Genomic DNA, 14,204 nt, shown 5'->3' with positions numbered 1-14,204 from the left:
ATAAAATCGACAAGACAGTTTCCTGACGCTCACCTTACAAGTTTGTTGCTTGTTGGCGGCGCCGCCGATCTTCCACGTCTTCTGCGGCCTTAGGGTCATGGGTGCGCGGTGGATCCCGGCCCTTGCCGGCGGGAGGGCTCCGTTTTTAGGTGCTTTTTCAAGTTTTGTTAGGGTCTGTGTCCTGCTCAAGAAGAGGAGACGGCGGCGGTTTTTGAAGATGGAATAAGGTTCTCCGCCTAGCCCCCGTCCCAATGGTGTGTCTAGCATCACTGGAGGGCGTGTGGAGGTGTGTTTCCGGCGGATCTCGCGAGATTTGATAGGTGGTTGTCTTTGGTGGATCTGCTCGGATCCGGTCTTTGTTCATGTGTCTTCAGGTTGGATCTTTCTGACCTAAAATTCTCTTCATCGGTGGCGGTTCCTGTTCTTGGGTGTTGGTCCTATGAGATCTTAGCACGACGACTTTTCAACTGTTTACTATAACAAATTGTGCCCGGCTCCGGCGAGTGAGGGGCGATGACGGCGGGCCGCCTTCGGCTCGTTTCAGTGCTTGTAGTCATCGCTTGGTGGTCTATGAATCTGAATGTAATTTTTATTATTTCTAATTTTTTTTGAACTTCGGCGACCTTTATTACATAATAATCATATCAGTTACAAGGGAGGGAATTAAGAAATCAGGGGGATGCTCTTGCCAGACCTCATTTAACTTCCTTCTATAACTAGTCCTGGCTAGCCAATGCGCTACCCCATTACTCTCCCTAGCACAGTGAACAATCGTCGTCCTGCCGAAGGAATTCAACACCTGTCGGCAATCATCCGTCAACACCGCAGCCGAAACACGGTACTCCGAAGGATCCTTCATAGCTTGTACTATCTTCTGTGAGTCGGACTCCACAACCAGTGCATAAATACCCAAATGCTCTGCCAATCGCAGTCCTTCCAAAAGTGCTAACGCTTCCATAGAGGGAACATCCATGGCAAACTGTCGAAAGGAACAAGAAGCAGCAATAAACGCTCCTGAGCTATCTCGTAAGACAGCTCCAGTTGCTCCCGCGCCCTCATCCACATGGTAGCTCGCGTCAACATTGAGTTTAATCACCTCTTTAGCTGGTCTCACCCATCTAATCTGTTTCGTAGGTTCCTTTGCCTTGGCAGCCAGTGAGTTTGCCACGATACCATGAATGCTCGTAGCTGAACGAACGGGGCTACCAACATTCTCCTGGTGACTGATCTTCCGGCGATCCCACCATAAATACCATCCAGTCACCATAACTGTTTCCACACCATTATCAATTGGTAGTTTTACCTCTCCTGGTAGCTCAGAGCAAAGAAGTTTCTCCAGGATTACCGAACCTGACCGCTCATGGGCTGCTGCATTCGCGATCGATGTTTCCAGCCCCAGCTCCTTCCACACGGCCTTGGCTCTTTCGCACGTAAACATCATATGGCGCAGATCCTCAGGCTCATTGCCACATACTGGACAAATCACCGGAGTAGATAGATGCCGATCTGACAGCGTACAATAGCATGGTACAATCCCATGTAGCACTCTCCAGTTAAACACATTTACCTTAGGGGGCACTGTCCTGCCCCAAAGGACCTTCCAAACCGGATGCGGATCCACTCTTCCTGCTCCAACATTCATCCGAACGGTCCATTATTATTTTTAATGTTCGTTGTACTGGCATGATTGAAGATGAATAAATCAACAGTTTTCGGAAAAAAAAGTTTGTTGCTCGTCATTTCGTCCTAGCAGGACACGGACGGGAGCTTTCTCGAATCTCGACCGCGTTTTCAGTGTGCAAGTTTTGGTACGGTACACAACGCACGGGCTTTGTCGAGGGAAACCGAGAGCGCACACTTGGAATGTTGGGACGTCGAGGAATACCTACCATACTCCATACATCCCCATGGGCAAGGATGTTGAACGTTGACCACACACACGCACGCAGCAGCCAGGGCTGAATATAGGGGTGACCATGGTCACGTGGTGCGACGTATGAGGAGAGAATATAGATAGGATTCTGAGGACATTTCTAACAGACCCCTAAGAGCAACTCTAAAGGCCGATCCAAATGGACGGTGCATTTGTCCGCTTTTTGTCCGTTTGAATTGGTCGTCCGCCCAGATTTGTATTTGGGTCGGCGCGATGGAGTTTGACCACGCCATCGTGGCCCCGTAGTCATGCTAGCACACAAGTCGGCATACAAAAAAGGAAGGCGCTCGCAGCCACGAGATCACTCGTCGGTGAACTTAGCATGTCGGCCTACATCTTCTCGAACCACGGCCTCTTTCTTGGCGACACGGTGTTGAGATCCACCTTCATGATCTTCACCCAGGTCATCATGCTCGCGAGAGCCACTTCTTTCGCCTTGGTCTTGGCGTTGGCGGCCTCGATCTCTAGCATCTTGGCTTGCTTCTCCACCTCCTTCTCAAGCATCTTGGCTTGCTTCTCCGCCTCCTTCTCAAGCATCTTGGCTTGCTTCTCCGCGTCCATCTCAAGCCTCCTCCTTCTGATCTCCATGAACGCGTTCATTTGCTCTTCTTTGAAACGTTGGCGCTCCTCCTCCCTTGAGTCCTTCTTGTTCATCATGCCCTCCACGCTTGCGATCAAGGCGTTCGATGCCGCATCCCGCTTGTCCTCCTTCTTGGAGTTGGTCTTCCCCTGCGGCCGTGCCGGCTCGCCGTCCCCAACCTCCTCCACGGCTTGCTTCCCACCACGCGACTTGAGGGCGGCATATTGCGCCTTGAACTTCTCCTCGTCTTTGATGACCCTAAAGCAATGGGAGAGGTTGAAGCACTTGCCATTGTGTTGGACCTTGAATGCCTCCAAAACTTGAAATGCGTACAAACGTTTTCATGCAAGCATGTGGGCAAATGGTAGGAAAATGAACATGCAAGCATAAACTAGATGACACAAAAGAGGGTGGCTTGCTAGCATACCATGTCTTGCATGCCGATGCTGCTCACGGGGCGGGCCTTGACGCTCTCAAGGGTGGCACAAAACTTGTTGCACTTTTGTTGGATCACCCTCCAACGCTTTGAAATGGACACACACCCGCGCGTGCTCACAATTTGGTAAGGCGGAAACTTCCTGTGCTCATGAAACTCCCGGTGGACACGAATCCAAAAAGTTGAATGCTTTTGTTCAGCGCCGGTCTTGGGGTCTTGTCCAATGTCTCACCAACACTCGCAAAGAAGCTTGTCCTCGGCCGCCGTGTATGCCTTTGTCCGCTTGCTCTTGTGCTTCGGCTTCGGCCCGGCGGCTTTGTTGGCGAGCTCGTCCTCGAACAAAGGCTCCACTTCGATGTCGCACTCGTCCTCTTCCTCTTGCCCGTAGTCGTCCGGAAACTCGTGGTCAAGTGGGAAGCCGTCCAGGTCCATGCCGACCTGATCACGCATGAAAGCCGCCTGATCATGATCATAGCCAGCGGCCGGTGTGAATGCTCCGCGGCCGTCCTGGCTTTGTGTCTCGTCCGGATCGTAGCCAACAGTCGGCGCACCGCCCTCGAAGATGAGGTTCTGCATTTGTCCTCGTCGCCGGCGGCCGGCATTCCCTCGAACAGGTTGCGGGCATCCGGTAGCACGTCGGCTGGCATCTGCCTCGCGCGTTTCCTCGCGCCTCCCGATGACGAGCCACCGGCCACCGGTGTGGCGTTGAGGTCGATGGGCGCGCGCGCGGGCGTGGAAGGCGCCACCCGCTCGCGTCGGGAAAGCACTCCCCGGAGAGGCGGGAGGCCTGCGGGTACACGTGGAAGCCGGGCATCGGGATGCAAGCCGACGCGCGGGGCGAGTCGGGCAACACCGTCCGAGGGAACGCGGATGAGCCGGTGCTGGCCGCGGCGGCGTTGACGAGGCCGTGCTGGCTAGGGTTTAATCCTAGCATATAGAGCTCCTCCCTCGTTGCCGCCGCGACGCGGGCGCTGGTGACCTCCTGCTGCGCGGCGGCGGCGAAGGCGGCAGCCGCGACGGCTTCATCCCTCGCGTCCGCGGTGTTGGGGAACATAGTATTTCAAAAAAATTCCTACGATCAAGCAAGATCTATCTAGGAGAAGCATAGCAACGAGCGGGGAGAGTGTGTCCACGTACACTCGTAGACCGAAAGCGGAAGCGTTTAGTAACGCGGTTGATGTAGTCGAACGTCTTCACGATCCAACCGATCAAGTACCGAACGCACGGCACCTCCGCGATCTGCACACATTCAGCTCGGTGACGTCCCTCGAGCTCTAGATCCAGCTGAGACTGAGGGAGAGTTTCGTCAGCACGGCGTGGTGACGGTGATGATGAAGTTACCGACGCAGTGCTTCGCCTAAGCACTACGACAATATGACCGAGGTGGAAAACTGTGGAGGGGGGCATCGCACACGGCTAAGAGATCAACTTGTGTGTCTATGGGGTGCCCCCTCCCCCGTATATAAAGGAGGGGAGGAGGGGGCCGGCCGGCCACAAGGGGCGCGCCCAAGGGAGGAGGAATCCTACTCCTACTAGGAGTAGGTTCCTCCCTTTCCTAGTCCAACAAGGAGGGGAAGGAAGGAGGAAGGGGAGAGAAGGAAGGAGGGGGGCGCCGCTCCCACCCCTTGTCCAATTCGGACGGGGGGGGGGGGGGGGGCGCACCAGCTCCTGGCCGGCCCTTTCTCCTCTAAGGCCCATGGTGGCCCACTAACTTCCGGGGGGGGGGGTCCGGTAACCCTCCGGCACTCCGGTTTTATCCGAAACTATCCCGAACACTTCCGGTGTCCGAATAACATGGTCCAATATATCAATCTTTATGTCTCGACCATTTCAAGACTCCTCGTCATGTTCGTGATCACATCCGGGACTCCAAACAACCTTCGGTACATCAAATCACATAAACTCATAATACGAATCGTCATCGAACGATAAGCATGCAGACCCTACGTGTTCGAGAACTATGCAGACATGACCGAGACACATCTCCGGTCAATAACCAATAGCGGAACCTGGATGCTCATATTGGCTCCTACATATTCTACGAAGATCTTTATCGGTCAAACCGCATAACAACATACGTTGTTCCCTTTGTCATCGGTAAGTTACTTGCCCGAGATTCGATCGTCGGTATCATCATACCTAGTTCAATCTCGTTACTGGCAAGTCTCTTTACTCGTTCCGTAGTGCATCATCCCAGAACTAACTCATTAGTCACATTGCTTGCAAGGCTTATAGTGATGTGCATTACCGAGAGGGCCCAGAGATACCTCTCCGACAATCGGAGTGACAAATCCTAATCTCGATCTATGCCAACTCAACAAACACCATCGGAGACACCTGTAGAGCATCTTTATAATTACCCAGTTACGTTGTGACGTTTAATAGCACACTAAGTGTTCCTCCGGTATTCGGGAGTTGCATAATCTCATAGTCATAGGAACATGTATAAGTCATGAAGAAAGCAATAGCGATAAACTAAACGATCATAGATCTAAGCTAACGGATGGGTCTTGTCCATCACATCATTCTCTAATGATGTGATCCCGTTCATCAAATGACAACTCATGTCTATGGCTAGGAAAATTAACCATCTTTGATTAACGAGCTAGTCTAGTAGAGGCATACTAGGGACACTCTGTTTGTCTATGTATTCACACATGTACTAAGTTTCCGGTTAATTCAATTCTAGCATGAATAATAAACATCTATCATGATATAAGGAAATATAAATAACAACTTTATTATTGCCTCTAGGGCATATTTCCTTCAGCCTCCCACTTGCACTAGAGTCAATAATCTAGATTACATAGTAATGATTCTAACACCCATGGAGTCTTGGTGCTGATCATGTTTTGCTCGTGAGAGAGGCTTAGTCAAAGGGTCTGCAACATTCAGATCCGTATGTATCTTGCATATCTCTATGTCTCCCTCCTTGACTTGATCGCGGATGGAATTGAAGCGTCTCTTGATGTGCTTGGTTCTCTTGTGAAATCTGGATTCCTTTGCCAAGGCAATTGCACCCGTATTGTCACAAAAGATTTTCATTAGACCCGATGCACTAGGTATGACACCTAGATCGGATATGAACTCCTTCATCCAGACTCCTTCATTTGCTGCTTCCGAAGCAGCTATGTACCCCGCTTCACACGTAGATCCCGCCACGACGCTCTGCTTGGAACTGCACCAACTTACAGCTCCTCCATTCAATATAAATACGTATCCAGTTTGTGACTTAGAGTCATCCGGATCAGTGTCAAAGCTTGCATCGACGTAACCGTTTACTACGAGCTCTTTGTCACCTCCATAAATGAGAAACATATCCTTAGTCCTTTTCAGGTATTTCAGGATGTTCTTGACCGCTGTCCAGTGATCCACTCCTGGATTACTTTGGTACCTCCCTGCTAAACTAATAGCAAGGCACACATCAGGTCTGGTACACAGCCTTGCATACATGATAGAACCTATGGCTGAAGCATAGGGAATGACTTTCATTTTCTCTCTATCTTCTGCAGTGGTCGGGCATTGAGTCTTACTCAACTTCACACCTTGTAACACATGCAAGAACCCTTTCTTTGCTTGATCCATTTTGAACTTCTTCAAAACTTTATCAAGGTATTTGCTTTGTGAAAGTCCAATCAAGCGTCTTGATCTATCTCTATAGATCTTGATGCCCAATATATTGAAGGAAATATGCCCTAGAGGCAATAATAAAGTTGTTATTTATATTTCCTTATATCATGATAGATGTTTATTATTCATGCTAGAATTGTATTAACCGGAAACTTAGTACATGTGTGAATACATAGACAAACAGAGTGTCCCTAGTATACCTCTACTAGACTAGCTCGTTAATCAAAGATGGTTAAGTTTCCTAGCCATAGACATGAGTTGTCATTTGATGAACGGGATCACATCATTAGAGAATGATGTGATGGACAAGACCCATCCGTTAGCTTAGCTCTATGATTGTTTAGTTTACTGCTATTGCTTTCCTCATGACTTATACACGTTCCTATGACTATGAGATTATGCAACTCCCGAATACCGGAGGAACACTTAGTGTGCTATCAAACGTCACAACGTAACTGGGTGATTATAAAGATGCTCTACAGGTGTCTCCGATGGTGTTTGTTGAGTTGGCATAGATCAAGATTAGGATTTGTCACTCCGATTGTCAGAGAGGTATCTCTGGGCCCACTCGGTAATGCACATCACTATAAGCCTTGCAAGCAATGTGACTAATGAGCTAGTTGCAGGATGATGCACGACGGAACGAGTAAAGAGACTTGCCGGTAACGAGATTGAACTAGGTATGATGATACCGACGATCGAATCTCGGGCAAGTAACATACCGATGACAAAGGGAACAACGTATGTTGTTATGCGGTTTGACTGATAAAGATCTTCGTAGAATATGTAGGAGCCAATGTGAGCATCCAGGTTCCGCTATTGGTTATTGACCGGAGATGTGTCTCGGTCATGTCTACATAGTTCTCGAACCCGTAGGGTCCGCACGCTTGACGTTCGATGACGATTCATATTATGAGTTTATGTGATTTGATGTACCAAAGGTTGTTCGGAGTCCCAGATGTGATCACGGACATGACAAGGAGTCTCGAAATGGTCGAGACATAAAGATTGATATATTGGACCATGTTATTCGGACACCGGAAGTGTTCAGGATAGTTTTGGATAAAACCGGAGTGCCGGAGGGTTACCGGACCCCCCCGGAAGTTAGTGGGCCACCATGGGCCTTAGAGGAGAGAGGGCCGGCCAGGTGGTGGTGCACGCCCCCCAGTCTGAATTGGACAAGGGGTGGGGGTGGCGCCCCTCTCCTTCCTTCTCTCCCCTTCCTCCTTCCTTCCCCTCCTTGTTGGACTAGGAAAGGGAGGAACCTACTCCTTATAGGAGTAGGATTCCCCCCGGGAGTGCCCCTTGTGGCCGGCCGGCCCCCTCCTCCCCTCCTTTATATACGGGGGAGGGGGGCACCCCATAGACACACAAGTTGATCTCTTAGCCGTGTGCGGTGCCCCCCTCCACAATTTTCCACCTCGGTCATATTGTCGTAGTGCTTAGGCGAAGCCCTGCGTCGGTAACTTCATCATCACGGTCACCACGCCGTCGTGCTGACGAAACTCTCCCTCGGCCTTAGCTAGATCTAGAGTTCGAGGGACGTCACCGAGCTAAACGTGTGCAGATCACGGAGGTTCCGTGCGTTTGGTACTTGATCGGTTGGATCGCGAAGACGTTCGACTACATCAACCGCGTTACTAACACTACAAAAAAATACACTTCCGTGATGATACGTGTTTGTCACAGTAGGTCACGTTTTCTGTCATGCATGTACATCCTTGATGATTTTATGACAGAATCAAGATAGTCATACCTGTGCTGTCGTAGAAGTGTTCCATGACATTACCAAAATTATCATCACAGAAGTGTTCACTTCCATGACGATAAATGCCGCGTCATGGAAGTGCTTTCGTCAAGGGTGACCGACACGTGGCATCCACCGTAATGGGTCGCCGTTAAGCTATCGTGTCTAGTTTTGGATCTGATAACCCGTTAACAGCCCGGACCAATGAGGATTTTCCACGTGTAAAATTGTCATTGGCCGGAGGAAACACGTGTTCGCTCACCGTTGGGACAGATGTCATCCATTCATTGGACAAGAGGCGCCTATGATTGGGCGACACATGGCACGGCCCAACAAAGGCCCATTCCGATGAAAAGGCCGGACCGTTTGACTTGGTTAAAAGGTAACGGGCCGGCCCATGGAAAGCCTGTTCCTATATAGCCCATTTACGGTCCGCTAACTCATGACCCGTTACGGCCTATCGGAATTAAGCCTAGTAGCTTCATCTGGGCCATCCAATATGATTCCAGCCCGTTGTAACTTCCGGCCCATGTATGGCCCATGATGTCTTTCAGCCCATACAAGGCCATTTGTAACTCTTGGCCCATTAACGGCCCGTAGTGAATCTGGCCCGTAATGAACAGTGTATCGCTTCATACCCACTAACGGCCCATTATTTCATTGGGCCGTTTCCAACCCATGTTATCTTTCGTCATTCTCAGGGCCCATTTATTCTTGGGCTTATTTCCAGCATTCGGTTACTTACGGCCCGTTACTGGCCTTTTTTGCTTGTGGGCCAAATTCAGCCCGTGGTAACAATCGGCCCGTTAATCCGTTGGGCCGTTTTCATAGCGTCATCAAATACGGCCGATTAACGACGGCCCGACCATGAACGGACGATTCCAAATCTAGCCCGTTTACGGCCCATAATGCAGTCTGTTATTGGCCCATGTTTGGCCGATCGATCATACGGCCCGTAGAAGGCCCATTGATGCTATGGCCCGTAGAAGGCGCATTGATGCTATGGCCCGTAGAAGGTCCATTGTTTCTACGGCCCTTGCAAGGCCCATTGTTTCTACGGCCCGTAGGAGGCCCATGGTAACTACAGTAAATATGTAGCCCATGGTTATTGTGGCCTAATTTTAAAAAATAGGTTATTGCGGCCAAACCGCGGAAAAAGAACTGCACTGACTACAAGCAAACAAATAAGCAAGACAACAAGGAAATAAATAAGCAAGCAACTTACGCTAGGCTATCACGGCTATTACACATATTACATCCACTGGGCATCAAAGTTTGCCACCAGTGCAAATATAGCAGCATATCATATACAGTAGTTGTGAAAGTTGGCGACTAGTGCAAATAAACGCCGCAGTAAAACAAGTCCAGAACTGAAACCACTTCAGAAGATCTCAAGAAACAATATCCTGGGTACCCATAATGCTGGCAAGATGCTTAGCAAGCTTATTAACTTTCTCTTGTTTGACGCTTAAATCCTCCAGCGCTTGCTGTTGCACCAGAAAGTATGCATCTGAATTCTACAGGGACTTCCTCAGTCCTTCAGCTTCCTGTCGCAGCACATCTGATCGATGTCTTTCAACTTGAAGTTGAGACTCAAGAAGACGAACTGATTCAGGCAGCGAGTTCGAAGAGCTTGTGCCAGCAGTAGTGGCCAGTAACTCGAACACTACATCAAGACAGGACTTTTGGGTTCTCTCACTGTCGTCAAGATAGTTTTTATCAGCTTTCTTGGAGACCAACAGGGATGTCTCACTATCTTGAACCTTATCTGCATTACTTCCTTTACCATTGCATAACGGGGTACTGTTCTCCAATATTTTGTCCGCATTCTAAAAGGGAAACAAGCAGACACATCACAGGTTTACCATGTTGTATATGAAACTCATTTTGGTAAATCAGTTCAGTAGTAAAGTGGACAGGATAACAGCATGAAACAAACATATATCTATGTACCATGGTCACTTTATGGTCTATATCATTCTAGTTTTTGTTACCAAATCAAGAGAGACACAGTTCAAATAATATTTGTTCAAGACAAAGCAGAATAGACAGAATATAAGTGTGGGAAACTATAGAGCAATAACAACACTTGTAATGTGCATGACATGAGAACATATTTGTTTATTCAATTGAAACTGAAATCAACATAGAGCAAGTTACAATAGCAAACTAGTTAAAGAAATAGGTTTAAAACATACCTGTTGCACGATTGGAGTTTCAATTCCATCCTTCAAATTTGAAAATAGTTGGTATGAGTAAATACAGTGATGCAAGAGCAAAGGAGTATGAACCATAGCTACAGAACCTGACCTGAGAACAATTCTTCTTCTCCTTTAAGTGTTGAGTTGGGATTCGGAGTGGTGGTCCTCGTGCTTTGGGCACTGCAGTTCCCTTACTAACTGATCGTGTTTTGGTGCTCTGTGGTGGAGACGGTGCTGTGTCAACTGGAACTGGGTTACTATCTGCTGGGGTTGGGGTTAGAAGGGGTGTAGCTGGTTCTCTGTCCAACTGGGTAGGGGTACAATCTGCGAGAGTCTGGGTTATGTGTGGTGGGGCTGATTCTTGGGCAAGTACAACCATGGTTCTATCTGCATCAATTGGTAGCACTATCTTTTCTGAAGACCGTGTTATTACTCCCTTAGATACTGCCATCACCTTCTCCAATTCAAATGGCTGATAAACAAGAAAAGTAATTGAATGTACATACATTGTATGATAAGACAGGTGCAATGGATAGTGGGGAATAAAAGAGGGCATGAAATAATTCACATTTATGTTGTCCAACCAAACAGGATAGCATGACACAATTTCACATATATGATGGCTAACTAAACAGGATAGCATGACACAATTTCAAATTATGATGGCTAACTAAAAAAGATGGAAAGACATAGTTCAAAATATGATGACTACGTAAACAGGATGACAAGATATGACTATATAATGTGTTTATTAAATAGGTTGGCATGCCATATTTCACATACATGCCGCCTATGGAAGCATGATAGCATGATATAATTCATGGATAGAACGACATAATTCAAAATATGATGACTGTAAACACTAAACAGGATGAGATGATATAACTATATGATGTCTTTATTAAATGGGTTGCCATGCCATAATTCAGATAGATGCTATGTATGTAAACATGATGGCATGATATAATTCAAATATATGATTTATATAGTAAGCAAGTAAGCAGATGGCAATCCATATTTGATGTAAAAATTAAGCAATGCAAGACAACATGCATGACATGGGTAATATAACCCTGCGAAGTTTGAGCATAGACCTCAGGGGGGAAATAGGACTGGTCATCAGTCTCTGAATCCTCCTCTGAGGAGCTCTCTGTAACCAGCAAGATGTCTGCTTCAGCAGGTAGCATTGTCTGCTCTGAATACCTTGTTTTCACTCCAGATACTTCCATCACCGCTTCAAATGGCTGATGCACAGGAAGAGTAGTTGAATATACAAATGTTGTCGACAAATGGAACATGTAATACAAAAAAAGATAGCATGATATAATTCACATACATGATGATCGGCTAAGCAGCATGGCATTGGATAATTCACATATATAATGCCTTTGCAACAATATAGCATTGCATAATTCACATATATAATGTCTTGCAACAAGATGGCAATGCATAATTCACATATATGGTAATTAGACACTAAACAGTTGCATTCACACAAAGCATGTCTAAACTAATCAAATGACATAGCAATGCAAGACACCATACGCATGATATGAGCAACATAACCCTGCCAAGTTAGAGCATACACCTTGGGGGGGGGGAATAGGACTGGTCATCTGTCCCTGAATCCTCCTCTGAGGAGCTATCCGTAACCAGCGAGATATGCGCTTCGTCAGATAGCATAGTCTGCTCTGAAGACCTTGTTTTCACTCCAGAATTTTCCATCACCGTGTCAAATGGCTGATGCACACAAAGAGTAGTTGAATGTACTAACACTGTTTACAAATGTAACACGTAACGGAAAAAAGGATGGCCTGATATAATTCACATATAAGATGACTGGATAAGCAGGATGGCATTGCAAACTTCACATATATGATGCCTGGCTAAACAAGATGGCATTGTATAATTCACATAAACGATGAATAAACTAAACGGATGGCATTCACACAAAGCATGTCTAAGCTAAGCAGATGACATATTTGATGTATAAAGTAAGCAATGCAAGGCACCATATGCATGATATAACCAACATCAGCATGTCAAGTTAGAGCGAAGACCTCAGGGGGTAAATACGAGTGGTCTTCTCCTTCTGAATCCCCCAAAGAACAGATATCTTCCTCTCGATTACAATCCGAAATGGGTGGAGGGGGGCTGTCTTTGCGCCTACCATGGAGCGACGTCTGCATGAAATTTTATTGCCACGCAAGGCTCATCTCTTTTGCTCTACATGTTCAGTTCCATTGTGTACAATAACTGACATGCATAGGAATAAAACATAGTGAGATTATGTAAGGAGTGCATGCAGAAATCCAGAGTGATGGTAGCAACCTGTGGATAGACCCAAGACCAATGATAGCAAGCAGATAATGGCATCAGTTAGAAAATACAGATAATGGCTTCTTTATTGTTTGTTTCCCACCCAACATGAAACTCATAGTAGACACCAGATATTAACCAGATAGTAGATAGATACTATTGATTGCGGCCCCGATATGTACCCCACAACCATTTAAAAACTCAAGTTGGACCATTAGTTTGGAGCTGACTCAGAGTCTAATCGGTGAACAGGATGATAAAGTAGCATGTAATATTAAGCGATGCATAACGTAAACAGACATGAAAGAGTGCGAACTCTCTTGCGGACCCGTGTAGTCCTCGAGGTCATCTGCTCGGTTGATGATGGTAATGCAGTTGTCATGGCTGCCAGTGTTGGAAATATGAGCAAATTACTACGAGATTTAATCCGAATAAACAGAAGATAAATCATGACTAAAGTAGCAGAGATTGAACTAATCACGCGAACTAGCATAGCAGATGAACAAGTCACATCTAGGGCACATACTAGAAACATGAATTCTACCATGATCTCGAACAGGAAGGATAGAATCACATACGATGCAGCGGGAGCAGCACCGCCGGCGTTGACATTGTCTCCCATGTCGTCGAGGATGAGGTTGCCGAGGTCAGGGAAGAAGTCGCCGTTCGTGAAGTCGTCGCTGCCAGCAGTCGTGTGAGTGTGCTCCCGAAAAACCTGATCTCCCCTCTCCCATACAGGATCACGAGAGGCGGGGTTCCGGAGGCCTGTTGTCCCTTCTCCCGGTGCACGCCGAAAGGAGGGATGGAGAAGACTTGCTTGGCGGCGCAATGATCTGGAACGGTGGTGAGAAACTGATAACCCACAAGTATAGGGGATCACAACAGTTTTCGAGGGCAGAGTATTCAACCCAAATTTATTGATTCGACACAAGGGGAGCCAAAGAATATTCTCAAGTATTAGCAGTTGAGTTGTCAATTCAACCACACCTGGATAACTTAATATCTGCAGCAAAATATTTAGTAGCAAAGTAGTATGATAGTAGTGATAACGGTAGCAAAAGTAATATTTTTGGGTTTTGTAATTATTGTAATAGTGGCAAAGGAAAAGTAAATAAGCGAAGAACAATATGTGAAAAGCTCGTAGGCGATAACCCACAAGTATAGGGGATCGCAACAGTTTTCGAGGGCAGAGTATTCAACCCAAATTTATTGATTCGACACAAGGGGAGCCAAAGAATATTATCAAGTATTAGCAGTTGAGTTGTCAATTCAACCACACCTGGATAACTTAGTATCTGCAGCAAAGTATTTAGTAGCAAAGTAATATGGAAGTAACGGTAACGGTAGCAAAAATAATT

Source organism: Aegilops tauschii, chromosome 3 (assembly GCF_002575655.3).
Source record: "Aegilops tauschii subsp. strangulata cultivar AL8/78 chromosome 3, Aet v6.0, whole genome shotgun sequence".
Lineage (NCBI taxonomy): Eukaryota > Viridiplantae > Streptophyta > Magnoliopsida > Poales > Poaceae > Aegilops > Aegilops tauschii.
The sequence above is the reverse complement of the archived record's forward strand: the minus strand, read 5'-3'. Positions refer to the sequence as shown.